At 32.1% G+C, this 14,592-nt stretch overlaps 1 protein-coding gene across 1 annotated transcript in view; it reads right to left on the bottom strand.

The window, feature by feature from the left end:
• LOC149422723 (uronyl 2-sulfotransferase homolog pip-like) overlaps positions 1–13,311 on the bottom strand; it is a 36,998-nt gene extending 23,687 nt beyond the window's left edge. The window contains exon 1 of the mRNA XM_089633926.1: positions 13,298–13,311. The gene's annotated coding sequence lies outside the window, so the exon portion shown is untranslated. The remainder of the gene's footprint in view (positions 1–13,297) is intronic.
• Positions 13,312–14,592: the final 1,281 nt, after the last annotated feature.

Raw genomic sequence — 14,592 nt, 5'->3', positions numbered from 1 at the left:
TTGTTAAATATTGCCACTGGTTCCGGATGTGAATATTTGCAATGATACTAATTTTTTTCTTGAAAATTTTTATTGATGACAGAAAATAAATAAATATGCTATTGAAAATATGTTAATTGGCTTATGATATAACTCATACAATTTCAACAAATAATTCCCCACATCAATACAAATTTAGGATCGAAATACCTATTGTACTCGTATATCTCTCAACAGCAAAGAAATTTACCGCTTTGTCATTGAGGTTATAAAAGCGTATTTCATACCCATAATCGTTTTTGGGATTACATAACAAAAGGTTTCGGCCTTGCCATCGCGTTTAGTTCAAAGTTCCCCTACCTTTCCGTGACGTATGCTTGTAGTAGACAAGCGTACAAACAAATTAAAAAACTTAGGCTTATAACATTCATAAATCAGAATTAAATGTCGAGAGCATTGAACTGCTTGAATCAGCTTTACGTAGGGCGTAACGCAACTAATGATTTTAAAATGCCTGTGGTGTTCAGGGGAGTGCCGAACATTTTTGTCAGTCTTAAAAAAATGTAAAATAACAATAACTGTTTTGTTAGGAAAGATTCTAATATAAAATGTATAGGGGAATTTCTTTTAGAAGGAAATGATACATTGCAGAGTCTCCATCTTCTATCTTAGTCAAACGTCTGGTATCTATGTGAGGATATTGTGTCAGCTTTTTATTAGCAGCCGACACATACCTGGTCGGATGACGAACCTCGTGCTGGCACTGTTGGTGGACGTAGTGGACTCTCTCGCTGCAGCAGCTGGTCCAGGTTTTCACCACCTGGTATTCTTGCTGCAGAGTCTCCATCTTCCATCTTCTATCTTCGTGTCACCTGTTCCTGTTCTTAATTTTACTTAACTTGACTTCAGTTTATTTTTGTAATATTTATATTTTTTGTAATACCTGCATCAACTGTAAAGCGCCCCTGAGGTGATATCTCACAAAAGCGGCACTATACAAATTGTCCAGTAAATTAATTAATAATAAATTCCTGTATTTTGTTTGCTTATTTACAACAGTTAAATTTTTTTGTCAGATTGCTTTCGGAAAGAAAGACAATTATTAAATTTAACAATAACTGTTTTTAGTAGAACTTAATACACAATCGATGGTAATTAAAAGTTTAATAAAAAATACATATGTTTGATAATATAAATATATGAATACATAATAAATAACTTTTGTTGTTGTGGAAATATGTTTTTTAAATATGTTTTTTCCAGCACGCCCCTGCTACATTGCCTATCTACAAGAAGTATGGATGTATGTTGGTTTATCGTAACATTAATTGGATGGTATGATAATTGACGCGTATAAGATGCATTATGCATATTACCTGTATGCCTACAGCCTGCTCTCGGTTACCTGCATCTGCCTCACAGTTGCCCTTACACAATGTACGTTGCGTCTAGACTTCTCGCTGGACTGCCCATTATTACGAAGATCGCTCTCACTTATTAGCTGCAGAGTGCTTGCATTATAAAGTGAACACCCTTTAATCGAGAAAACGTGCGTACCTTCCCTTGTACGATTATATTGAGTCAAATCATGAAAAACATACCTGTTAATGTTCTTTTTAAATAAAACGACCGAATGAATGAATGCAAAAAAAAATAAAACATACTAGCTAACCATCACGCCGTTTTGTGGAAGGGGTAGACAAAGAGGATGGACCGCCAAACAGCTCGGTCTTGGCATAAACCCCTTGCTTCATTCAAATTCACACATTGTCTTATATATACTCTTCTATTATTCTGACCCTTGACATGACCCAACTCAGTGGAACGTGCCATGTCTTCATCGGGCGTCCCCGACTTCTTATACCATTCACATTAGCGTCATATATTCTCCTTACACTCCTTTCTTCGTGTATTTGCTATACATGCCCAAACCATATAAGCGTTCCTTTCTTAATCTTACTCATTACGTTTACATCAGCCTTAAATTCTTTGCGGATCTCCACATTTCTCACACGATCATACATTTATCACACATACACCTTAGGGATCTCATTTCTCTACTATTCAGTCTATTTTCATTCTTCCTCTGCCAGTTCCATGCCTCACTTCTTTACATCAGGGTAGGTATCAGGACTCCATTGTGGCCTGTTAGCTTCGCTTCTTTGGATATTTTTTGTTAGCGCCAACCGCGTTCAGTCCTCCATGAATGGAGTTACCTGCATTTACCCTTCTTTTAATATATCTTGTCAGCCTTCTCATCTCTCGTAAACATACTTCCCAAATACACAATAATACATCCACCTGCTCCAAGTATCAATCATTCACAATTATATTGCACACTGTTTTCGCACCCTCTCTTTCAAACACCATGACTTTAGACTTACTTACATACATTATAATCGCAATCTTCATACATACTTCGAGACAAAACTAACCCTGAAAAAACTAATCAAGACATGTCACAAAATAGTAAAAATGCCTCTGTAAACTTTTCATTTTGTTATCTTTTCCACGATATATTGGTGTATAACCGTTTTATGGAGAACATAAAAAAAATGTATTTTTAAAATTAATCTACACAATAATGTACGTAGTTTAACGTAGGTATTTTTGGATAAAATAGAATTTGATTTTTACAATATTCTTTTGATGCTGTTTATTAGTGTGAATTATTTTCTCGTGTGATATTAATAATGATTTTTATAATAATTAACAGCAATTCAAAAAATCTTTCGGTGGAATTTTTCTGAACTAGAAACAATACTCGAAGATATCTGAAATCTTTTTAGGTAGAAGATTTTATAATTCTTTTTAAACATATAAGAATAAAAAAAGTTGACTGCCTGTAAAAATATTAAGCCGAAATCGGTTGAAACCGGTAACTGTTGAAAAACAAAATAAGTGAAAAATTTTAAAATTGTTACAACATATCCATTGACTAAATATGACTACTTCAATAAATATATCATATCAACCGGTATTTTATATTATTTTATTTGTTTGCGTAAAAAAAATAAACAGTCTTTATTCATGCTTATTTTAAGACCGATACAATAGACACCTGATTAAAAAAAGAAAAATATAACATAATCAGTTCTGATAAAGTGCAACTAGGTAGGTAATTGTATTTTAAATATTTTATAGGTTTACGTTTAAAAATGGCATGGGCATCAATAATAACAATGATAGAAAGTGATGTTTGTCAATGAAGCTGTTATGCAAACCTATTTTATTCAATTAAAACTGAAAGCAAAAGAAGGAAATGTGAAGAGAAAACATCAATAATATAGTAAGTTTTGTGACACTTTCGAACGAACTTTATTTTTTTAAGAATGTGTTAAACAAATCGATAATTTTGAAGCTAAATACGAGTATAGAATATGGTAACTAATATTTGCGTTTTTTTAAATAAACGTTTAAGTTTGATTTCAGACAAAAACTCATAATAATAGTCGGTTAAAAAATCTTCAATGTTATCAAAGCGTCCCGCCTTATAAATAATGCGATTGCTTGATAGCTATGGCTGTCTAAAGACTGGATACACTTGATGACATAATAACATGAATAACCATGAGATTGAGGGGATTCGTGTTAGAACAAATAAATTTTAACCGGTGTCAAGAGCAAGTTCACACCGAAATGATTCGTGCGTCTTGATAGTTGCCTGGTTAGTAATCAAGCCGTCATTCCGGGGTCGGGGGTTCAATCCAGGTGGTCAAACAGAACCATAATTATGCCATAATAAGTTTATCTGATGGCTTAATCAAAAAAACATTTAAGCGTAACGGATCATTTAAATATAGGTGTTTAAATTTAGTGTATTTTACGTAGTGTTATTATTTTCAGAGAAGAAGATTGGATATTTTATGTTACCTAGGTGTGATTAGTATGTTTTAAGACTCAATGTTGATGCACGAAAAAAAAATTAAGCGTTCAGAAAAAACGATTTAAAGAAATCTTTGACCTACAGATGTAGCCAAAATCTCGACAGTGGAGAACACATTTAAAAAATGTTTCTGAGAGTACTTCGTTCAGCTTCTTTGTGAAAAAACAGCGTTCAGAGTGAACCGAAATACAGAAAACCGTCGCTAGGAGATGGCATGAGATTTATTTATTGTTTAGGAACATTTACAGACTATTAACATGAAGAAAAAAATCATTAGATAAGCGCTGCAAAAAAAAACGTATATGTCAACAGTCCACTTAAAAATGTTCACATCATGCACAGATTAAGTGTCATTATACACTATGTGTTAACAAAAAAAATATATAAACAGCAAAACGTGAGCAAAGGCAAAAAAAGAGATATCAAAAACAAAACATACAGATAAATATATGGTTAAAAAAACAAAAGAAACAAAAATAAAACAGAAAACAAATAGAGTAAATAAAAAAAACAACAAACATTCACAATCTATTGCTAATTTGCTTTTTAAAATAAGTGAGACTATTTGCTTATATATCTATGTAGTTACACTCAATAGAATTGTACAGACGACACATTCTAGATAATGGATTGAAGTATGCAACATTGTTCTTAAATAATTCTAGATGGAATATATTATGATTCCTTAGATTACGTCTATTAGGAACTTTAATAAGAATATTGCTCACACAATGAGTTACTTCAAGCTTGTCATGAATAATTTTGTGTAGACATATTAAGTCAGCAAATTGTCTTCTTTTATCCAGGGTCGTAAAGTTAAAGTATTGGAGTCGATAATAATATCGGAGATATAATATTGGAGATGATAACAAACTGTTGGGGAAAAAGAAATAACATGCATATTTCTACAGTTTTTATAGCGCTGTTTGCTTGATAAATACACATGGTGCTTATTTAAGTGCATATATTTAACTCATGATAGCAAACAAGATTTTTTTATTAAATGGTCATAAAACAAAACAAAAAATCAACACAAGGATATTAAATTTAAAAATAGACAGGCAGCACCGAGTAATCACTACTCGCAAATCCTCTTTGATATCTAAAGTTTATTAATATTAACACGTATTTTGCTCGACTTTTATGCACTAAATTTTGACCTTATTATGTATGCACCTTTCTTACCCTCATTTATACATTACATATATTTATTATGTATTCACTTTACTTATCCTTATGTATACATTGCATATATTTATTATGCATGCACTTTTATTACCCTTATTTATACATGACATATCTTTATTGTGCATGCACTTTTATTACCCTTATTTATACATTACATATATTTATTGTGCATGCACTTTTCTTACCCTTATTTGTACATTGCGTAGATTTTATATAATTCTGATTATTCCATTTCTATTTTAATTATATTTTGTGTATTTTACGCAGAAAAACAAGATTCATTAATAAAATACAATGTTTATTGCTACCCCCATCAGAACAGACATCGTCTAGTGAGGCGGGACTTGCCTATATGTACATAATATATATTAAATGTCAACATACGCCCGGGTTGTCGTCAATGAAATTAATATTTCAGTAAGAACTTGTTATTATCGTAAATCACTGAGTGAACCCTTTATTTTGTTTTACCACAACATATTTTTAATAATATATTTAGGCATATAAAGAGTGCTTCTACATTCTTTTCGTTATTACCACAAGTAGACATACTAAAGATACACAAGTTAAGTTGATGGGTTAGCAATTTCGGAAACTATAACTCCCTGACACATTATTTGATCTTGAACCACTTTCTTCTCAAAGATGTTGATTGATTTTGTTAAATTCTGATAGTGATAAAAACAGAATATTTAGATACGTGAGAACTTAAGACAATACAAACATTTCTAATAATGTAATTTTTGGTTCGCTTCACGTTGGAAGAAAAGGTGTTCACAGTTCAGATTATATCTCCGCTGGAGAAATTTGTGTATTTTATCAAGATTTTCATGTTATGTAGTTTACTAATGTCTTAATGAATGCATATTATTTTAAGCCCACTAGGGCGTGTAATAAATAAATAAATAGTATATTGTACAACTAGGTAACAATTTCTTTTGAATTTCGAATAGGAAATGTACAATCTACCTAAAAATTCTTCATGCAGATAGGTATCGAAAAATTTAAAATTAAAAAGTCCAAATAAAAACGACGATTTTAAATTTGAAAAAAAAAAAATATATTTTCTGAGATGCAGATGATAAAAATAATAAAATGTTAATGTGACCATAGTAGTTGTACCACAAGGAGAAAAATGTGTATTGCTGATACACTAAAATCCTGTTAAAAAGGAGATGGGAGGCCATTTTCTAACAAATTATAAACGCCACACAACTCCTTGCTTCATTCACTTTCATACATCATAACATAATCTTCTGTTGTACCAATACACTGACCCATGATATAACTGAACTTAAGTATTTTATTCACTTTATTAGTGTCGTTTGCTCAACATTAGTAGATTTTTTAAACCAAGATAAATACATTTTTTGTGGTATAAACCAATGGTTCAGAGGTGTTAAAAATTTAATCTAATTTTAATATAGTTAAAAAAAACGAGAAGAAAAATAAGTTTGTGAAAATTAAAAAAAAAAGAAATGAAAAAAAAAAAGTTTAAATCACAGAAAAAAAATAAAAGAAAAGAGAAAATACATGCATGGGGTGTGTTGTTATAATATTGTATACGTTATCTTTCCGCAGTATGTTATGCCTTTGTTGGCTATCCAAGTGGGAATTTTGTATTTAAATTTGTTATGTAATTTTTTTAGGTGAGTATCTTTAATATCTTGTAAAATTTTGGAGTTAAATTATGGTATTGCCTTTGTCTGTATTAGGTATTTGTATTGGGAGTCATGTGTTGATGACTATGTCTTTTGGAGCCAGATTATGGTTTTGTCTTTGTGTCTGTGGTATTTGTCTTCGGAGTCATGTGTTTATGACTCTATGTCTTATTTCGTAATCGTGTTCTGCAGTACCATGGTTTAGTTTATCTTTTTGGTAATGTATATAATATATACATAATAATATAATTTTGTTTTATAGTTTATTTATTTGCTGTTGCTGTGTGTTGAGTATGACGAAGTCCATACATAACTGAAGTACATAAAGTCCATAAATGACCGGTTGGTGGCCGAGTTGACATCGCGTTTGGGTCCCACCCAGGCGTAGTGTGTTCAATCCCTCGGCTCGTCCTCCATCACAACACAAGCAACATTTTCAGCTTACTGTGGTGGTAGTAGGAGATTTTCAAATATTGTCAGGTTATTCGTAACCTGGAAATGTTTGTCTTTCTTTTTAAAAATATTAAAAAAATTAATTAAAAAACTGTCAAGAATCTAATAAGTTTTTTGTAATAACTTTAATTAAAGCATTTCGCGCTTTGTTGAGATGATCCACATTAGTTTTAGCAGTCAATATCATTTTATTTTATGTGCTGGAATATTGAATGCTGTTTTTTTTCATCTAATATGCTACTTAACTCTATGAAAACTACCCGTTTTAGACAAATAAATTCTTATTAGCAGATATCCGCTAGGTGTTAAGTCTGCATGTCGTACTGACAGTTATTTCCACGGTACCCATTGACCATGAATCTGTAGTTTGATGGATGGATGAAGAGTTAAATAGCTCGCCTTGGTCAGTGGGAATGTGAAGTCTTCGTATAATTATAGAATCGGCCATAAGTCTGATTTACAGTTCGAAAATGCATTTTTCTGCAGAACATACAATCAATTGATGAAACGAACCATTTATAACTGTGTTAGTGTTAGTGTCTAACGAAGAACGCAGTATTCCGTTATATCCGGATATACTGCTATCTCCCAAATAAAATCAGAAGAATTGATGGACAGATCAAGTGTCTTAAAACAGTAAGTGGTTAATATTTTTAATTAATCTAGAATGAGGTTAATCCCGATTGAGAATGTAGAAATTAAATATTTACAATATACCTTGTAACATATAGATTTATTTAAACTAGCAGATAAAAGCCCGCTGCCGCGGTTCGAATGTTCTATGGTTCTTTTAGAAAATAACAGAGGGCACCACTTCCGTTTACAACAATCCTAAACTGTACAATCAATGATAATAAAACTTTCAGATTAGGATTAACTAGCGCAAACCCGCGATTTAATATGCCGTCGAAATGTGTTCCACTATTATCACGTAAGTAGCAGTGCGTGGAGACGGGATTATATAGTTTACTTGGGGATAAAAAAGTGGATTCATTTTTTTCACTTTGTGTCTCATCTAAATAAAATATATTAATGGGGATAGTCTGAATTTTCTTACAAAACAGTTCCAATTTTTAAAATCGCAAAACAATATTTTCTGTAATAAATATTATATTAGTGGTATCGCTTATCGCTTATCTCTCTATATTCTTCAAACAAACACTTCCAATTTTGAAAAAGAAACTTAAATAAAGTTCTTTGAACGGGAGTGACAGTCATCGAAGGAAAATATTAAAGTGGTCATCACTGACGAATTGAAATCCTCTAATAGTTGTCTTAATTTTAAATTAAATTTAAACTAATTAAGTCCAAACAAATAAAGATATTGAAATCATTTTAAGATAATTTTAAAGCACGTATCAAATTCGACATAATTTGAAGACATTGATGTGAAAATAACGCAGATAATCTGCATATTTTTTGCCGAAGCTTTTTGTTTTTTGTACGAACCAATAACATAACTCTCTCGCGGCACTAACCGGCAACACACTTAAATAATTAAATGTCGTGACTTTTGCTTTCTTCCGACTGTTATGAGTCATGACTTGTGAGATCCAAAGTTCAATGACTACCAGGGTAAAATAAACGCAGGAAGGCCTGCAATTTGGATTAATGTGGACTGGGAATTTGGTCAGATTTCTCGTGAATCCAGGGAAAGTTAATAAAAGTAGCCTGTCCCGGACAGTAAGTTAAAACGATTGATAGATTGTTCAGATTCAATAAGTTTTTGCTTACTCAATTTTTGAGTAAATATATCATATTTACACTATTTGAAAATTTGTGCATCAATGTACACCATCAAAGTAAAAAATGAAAAAATCCTTACCAATCACGACGCCGATGTCAAGTAGTTCAGAGAGCTCCGGTTAATGAAAGATCCCCGTATTTATATTCTGGTCGCGGCGATGAGCTTTTTTTGCGTATATTTAATTAGCTTCGTTTATTAATTAGTCAATTCATTAACCGTTGTCGCCAAATACATGTCATACAGTACCCCATTGAAAGAGCAGATTAACCCAAACGCACATTAATTTTACTGCCCCTTAAATTTACAACACACTAATTACAATTTTTGATGTTTTTTGTTTATGTCAAAACATTAACTATTAAAAAAAAACAGATCAAATATTGGCTAAAGCATACCGAAAAACATACATTTTTCTTATAAATCAACAGTCATCGGTATTTATAGTTATCGGTTGTGCAATGCCATACATTTTTGCCATTGTTTTTCTTTTTGATTGCGCTATATTTATTTAATTTTCGTTTCGTTTTTTTTCTTTTTGACTACACAATTTTCAGATACAAACAAAATACATATTCTGTCTAAATCATTAGTATGTACAATATTATTTATGACTAGTTTAAAATATCACTGAAAATGTTTTTTTTTCATTTTATTTTGGGAAGTGGGTATGGGTACCACCGCCCGGGAACCATTTATCGGATAATCAACACCTCTACCATAGGTCGCCTTAAGTGGTTCGCTACGTTTGATGAACCCATTCCCGGATTCACGGGGTTAGGTTTTTCTAGGTCTTGGCAGCGAATGCGATTAGGAGAGACTGGTTGAGGGAGATCAATTGACCTCTCCAGCAGGACTCTCTCAACCAATCGCCTTGCACCGCAGGGATGGATTCATACGTCCGTCACTCCTGGACACACTGACCGACAGATTCCTACCCAACCCTCATACCCCTTTCTTTACATAAACTACGTTTCCTTGAAAATACCATCCACACAGCAACCCCAAAGATTACATAGACATTTTTTTTACATCTATATATATATATGTACATTTATATAAGGTTAATTTTTCCATGAAATTATTTTTCACCCCCCCAAAGACGACCCAGACCCACGAGGAAATATTATTCCTCAGGGCCTCCCGTCGAGTAAATGTTCTTTAAAAAAAATTACATATATTTTTTTAATAATAATGGAAACCAATTTTTATGACGCAAGTCTAAGATAAAAATTTATATATCATTAAAATAATAATCTGAAGTGTCACTTAAATTGATATATCGCATTTTCATGTACTTAGCGAGCTATGAAGTTTAAAAACGCTAGTTCTCTGCTCTTCATATAATGTATGCATATTGTACATTGTACTGAGAAAGCTCTCAGCGCCTGATTAATGATGGAGCGGTCCACTGCGTCGTAAGATTGTCATCGAGACATTGGTACATTTTAAACAATGGCCACGACTCGACCATCAATGGTTTGTAAATAATGTCAGAGATGCGATCCGACCAGGGATGGATCGTCACGGCCAGAAATGTCACTCCTTTGCCACGGGAACATTTCTGGTGTTAAAAACCAGCATTTGTGAACATCCGCCCATCTTAGATAATACAGATAGATATTTTCTGTGAACGTCAGCCCATCTTAGATAATACAGATAAATAATTACGGTACAATATATTATTTATCTATTCTGATACAATTTTTTGTAACCCTTTAGGCCTCGGGCATATTGACGTTATATTTCCTAGTGATGCTGTCAGACATTCTCTGTGTATTAAAATTTTGTTTGTATTTCCGCTTCGTAATAAAATCCAAATAATTGGCATTTTTCTGAACGTATTCGAAAACTAAAAACTGTGTTTGAAAGTTAATACAATACGCTTCCAAATTTTATTATAAAAATTAAGAACAAGCATATTGTTTAATAAATGATAATTTTTTTTTAAATGAAATGAAAAAAGTTTAAAAAAATGGCTCACCTTACGTTTTTCGTCTAAACAGTGAACTAAAATTATTAATAACAAAAAATACATATTTTACTCACAATTGTATTATTAATACTGTGACCAGACTTTTTGTCATTTCGTATAAAAATGAATCACCAAACTTTCATAAATTCCCATAAATTTTTCTCAGGTTGCGATTGAAACCTTTGGTTACATAGAGGTGTACATTTTAATTATTCTGTAGTTAACTTTTATGTTTGAATGAATAGTTTAGTGTTGTTTCTTCTAACACCATTAAGTTTATATTTCGAACTATGAAAGTAAGGGAGACATAACGATTTCTATGAGACCATTTCAGCGAACAAATTGGCCTGAGGAACTTAGGTTAAAATTAATGTTCAAATTCCAGTTCTGTGGAAGTTCTATTCAATTTCCGTTATTATTCCATTATGGGTCAGTTGTTTCAAAGTACTTGAATAATAATAGAAATTGAATATCAACTTTAAATATACTAACTTGTTCAAGTTCTGTTAAGCAACTGGCCCTAGTATTGTAAGATTTGAATAATGTCTGGTGTCTAGGCTAAATCTTTTCGTTTCCTCAAGTGAGTTCATCTATTGCATGAACTTCGGATAAGTTCATATTTATAGTTGGCCTATGGCACATTCTCTTTAATTCTTTATTTATAAATTTTTCTTTCTTTCCCTATGACGGATTTTGGTCTAACGTACTAGGATGTCCAGGTTGGTTTATGGTGTGTGTGACAATTGGAACACCAAGAGCGAAATAATTACAAGTGTATACAAATTTTAATTTACTATTTGACATAATACCCCACTGAAGTGTAAAAAAAATAAATAGTTTCTACTTAGTCTGGAATTTATATAACCGGTAAGCACCTCTCGATGTCGTTAATTTTACGCAAGAGCAGAAATATGAATTAAATGATAATTAAAAAATACTTCTGTAACCTATTTGGTTTCCAGTTCGTCCCTGATTGCAATGAAATAACTTTGAGCATTCTTAACATAGTGTAACGGCACGAATACACATTTCATGCGTGCAAAGTAAATGGAATATTATATTCCAGACCAATGTTCCGACTTGTTTAACTAGAAAAGACAAAGCTTATAACCGTATGTTTTATTACAATATTAAATAAACTGCGGAAATATTTTTATAGTGACATGAACCAGGTATAAATGGAACCTGTTGGAATTGGAACGAAAAAAACATCAGTTAAGTACAGCAAGAGACAATTATTGCCTTGTATGTTCTAGAAAAGATTTAGTGGTTGAAAGTCAATTATAAATGCATGCAAAATGACCTATTCACTGCACGGATTTCACCGGCTATTTTTAAACCAAATCTCGTATTCAACTGGAGCAAAAAAACATCTCCGGTACGCGAAGTAACCCTCAGGGCACTAGCATGTTTTGTCAGACGGTCGAAGAATTTCAGATATGCATTAAATAAAAATTAACATTTTTTAAACGTATCCGAAAACTAAGAACTGTTTTTGAAAGGTGATAACATACGATTTTAATTTTTTTATTAGAAATAGTAAGATATATATTTTTAATATATTAAAGTTTTGAATGCAAAACATAAAAAATATGTTTTAAAAATGGTTCACCTTACGTTTTTGTAATTAACTTTAAGAATCAAATAAACCAGAGTGAGGCAAAATATTTAAGAAAATTGCTCGTATAATACCTACTGTAAAATTTCTTTAGATTGCTTGATTATCTCAAGATTAAGGATTTAATATTTACCTAAATGTGAAATTATAATATAATTTATGGACGCTTTAAAACGGAGTAATTTTAGATTTTTGTGTTTTTATTTATTTGTTCCATTTTTAGTCCGTAGGCAATATAAGGTTTATTGAACTCTGCTACTAAGATATTGCAGTTAATCTGGATTACACAATCATATGTGTACAGTGAACAGTGTTCAGGGCCGGCCTTGAGCCGAACGGCGCATGGCGCAACTAAAATTTTGCCCCGCTTGTCAAAACAGAGAAGTCTTCAAAAGTCTTCTCTAGAGAAGTCTACTGGTAGGAGATCACTGTAAGCAAAATCAGGAGACTCCTCTAGGCAGGAGATCACTGTAATCAATAATATTAGGATGATTTGTGTTTTCGTGTTGCGCCGTTTTTATGAAAAATAATTTCAAGGGCGATGTGTTAGGTGAGATATTATCAGCACCTTGGCAATTTAGCGCCCGGAGTGGACTGCTCCATTTGCGCCCACGTAGGGCCAGTCCTGTATGTGTATATTATATTTAAGATTCTTTGCTTAATGTATTATGGTACACAAGGGATTGTAAATTGAAAATATTATATCATGCACAAATTCGGCGAACAATTGCAATGATAAATTTCGTGATCGTAAGTTTTAAAAAATAAAGAAGAGAGTCATAAATGCACTTACTTTTCCTGAAGTTCTTAACATTTTGGCCAAAGTGCTGAGTTCTTGCGACGATGCGCTACCGCTGTTTCCGCCTGAAATCACCAAATAAACAACCAATTAATGTATAATATAATGCATTAAAATACAAACCAAGAAAATAATAGGTACCAGTATTATTGCGTATTATGCCATTTGCAAAATTTGCTTTGAAACTATTTCGTATATTTTTTCTTTGTTGTTTTTATTTGTAACAATGAATACAGAACACAATAATTCTTCGCAACATGTTCAAATAATTAAGATGCCCATTGTAAAGTTTTGCATAGAAGTGAAAGCAAGTGCTTTGTGCTATTATTTGTGACTGTGTTCAGTTTACGAACACATTGCATTTGGCCAGTTCGGGAACTGTGCAATTTTGATTGCTCGCGAATCACGTAGAAAATACTACTCAAGATTTAACTCTCATCATTTCACACAGAACCATAGTACGGTAGGGCTTATTTCTGCACATTAATCTAAAACTAAATATATTACTTTTAGCATTTCCTCTGTAAATCAACCATCTTTGGAACGTTCATTAAAAATACATTGTTGTGTGCAGGAGTGTAATTGTCAATCTTTGGAAAGAGTAGACAACATCAAATACCTGGGTTTAGTTATTGATAAAAATTTAAAATGGAACAATCACATTACTACATTAAGAAACAAAATAAGAAGGCTAGCCTACATTTTCAAAAATCTAAGAAACATATTGGACAAAGTTACATTAAAAACTGTATATTATGCTCTAGTTCAATCAATGCTTTCATATAATGTTGTCTGTTGGGGTTCTTGTAACAAGACTACCTTAGAGCCTTTGAATGTTGCGCAAAAATTAATTTTAAAAATAATGTATAAGAGAAATTTTATGTATCCATCAAAGTTATTATATAGTGAAAGCAAAATTATGACAATAAGGCAGTTGTACATAATACAGGCTCTTTGTAAATTTTTCAACAACACTATTACTGCTAAAAGATCTCAACAAGTGCGCAGCACTAGAATGGGTTCTTCTTTAATGTATCAGCCGGTGTATACCAGAACATCCTTCGGACAAAGGAGTTTTTCATATAAAGCTCCGTTGCTATATAATATGTTTGGAGAAAATATAAAAACTATAGGTACGTTAAATTCATTCAAGAAAATGGTCAAAATCTCCGTACTAGCTGAGAATGATGATTTTGGATCACCCATGTTGTCGCTTATATCATAATTCCTTGTGGAAGCTCTGTTTCGATACAATCCTTATTTACTTACTGCGCATGCACTTATTTACT

The sequence above is a fragment of the Hesperophylax consimilis genome, chromosome 7 (assembly GCF_061612785.1).
Source record: "Hesperophylax consimilis isolate HC1 chromosome 7, BYU_Hcon_1.0, whole genome shotgun sequence".
Classification (NCBI taxonomy): Eukaryota; Metazoa; Arthropoda; class Insecta; order Trichoptera; family Limnephilidae; genus Hesperophylax; species Hesperophylax consimilis.
Note: the sequence above shows the minus strand (reverse complement) of the source record. Positions and strands in the feature narration are given on the sequence as shown.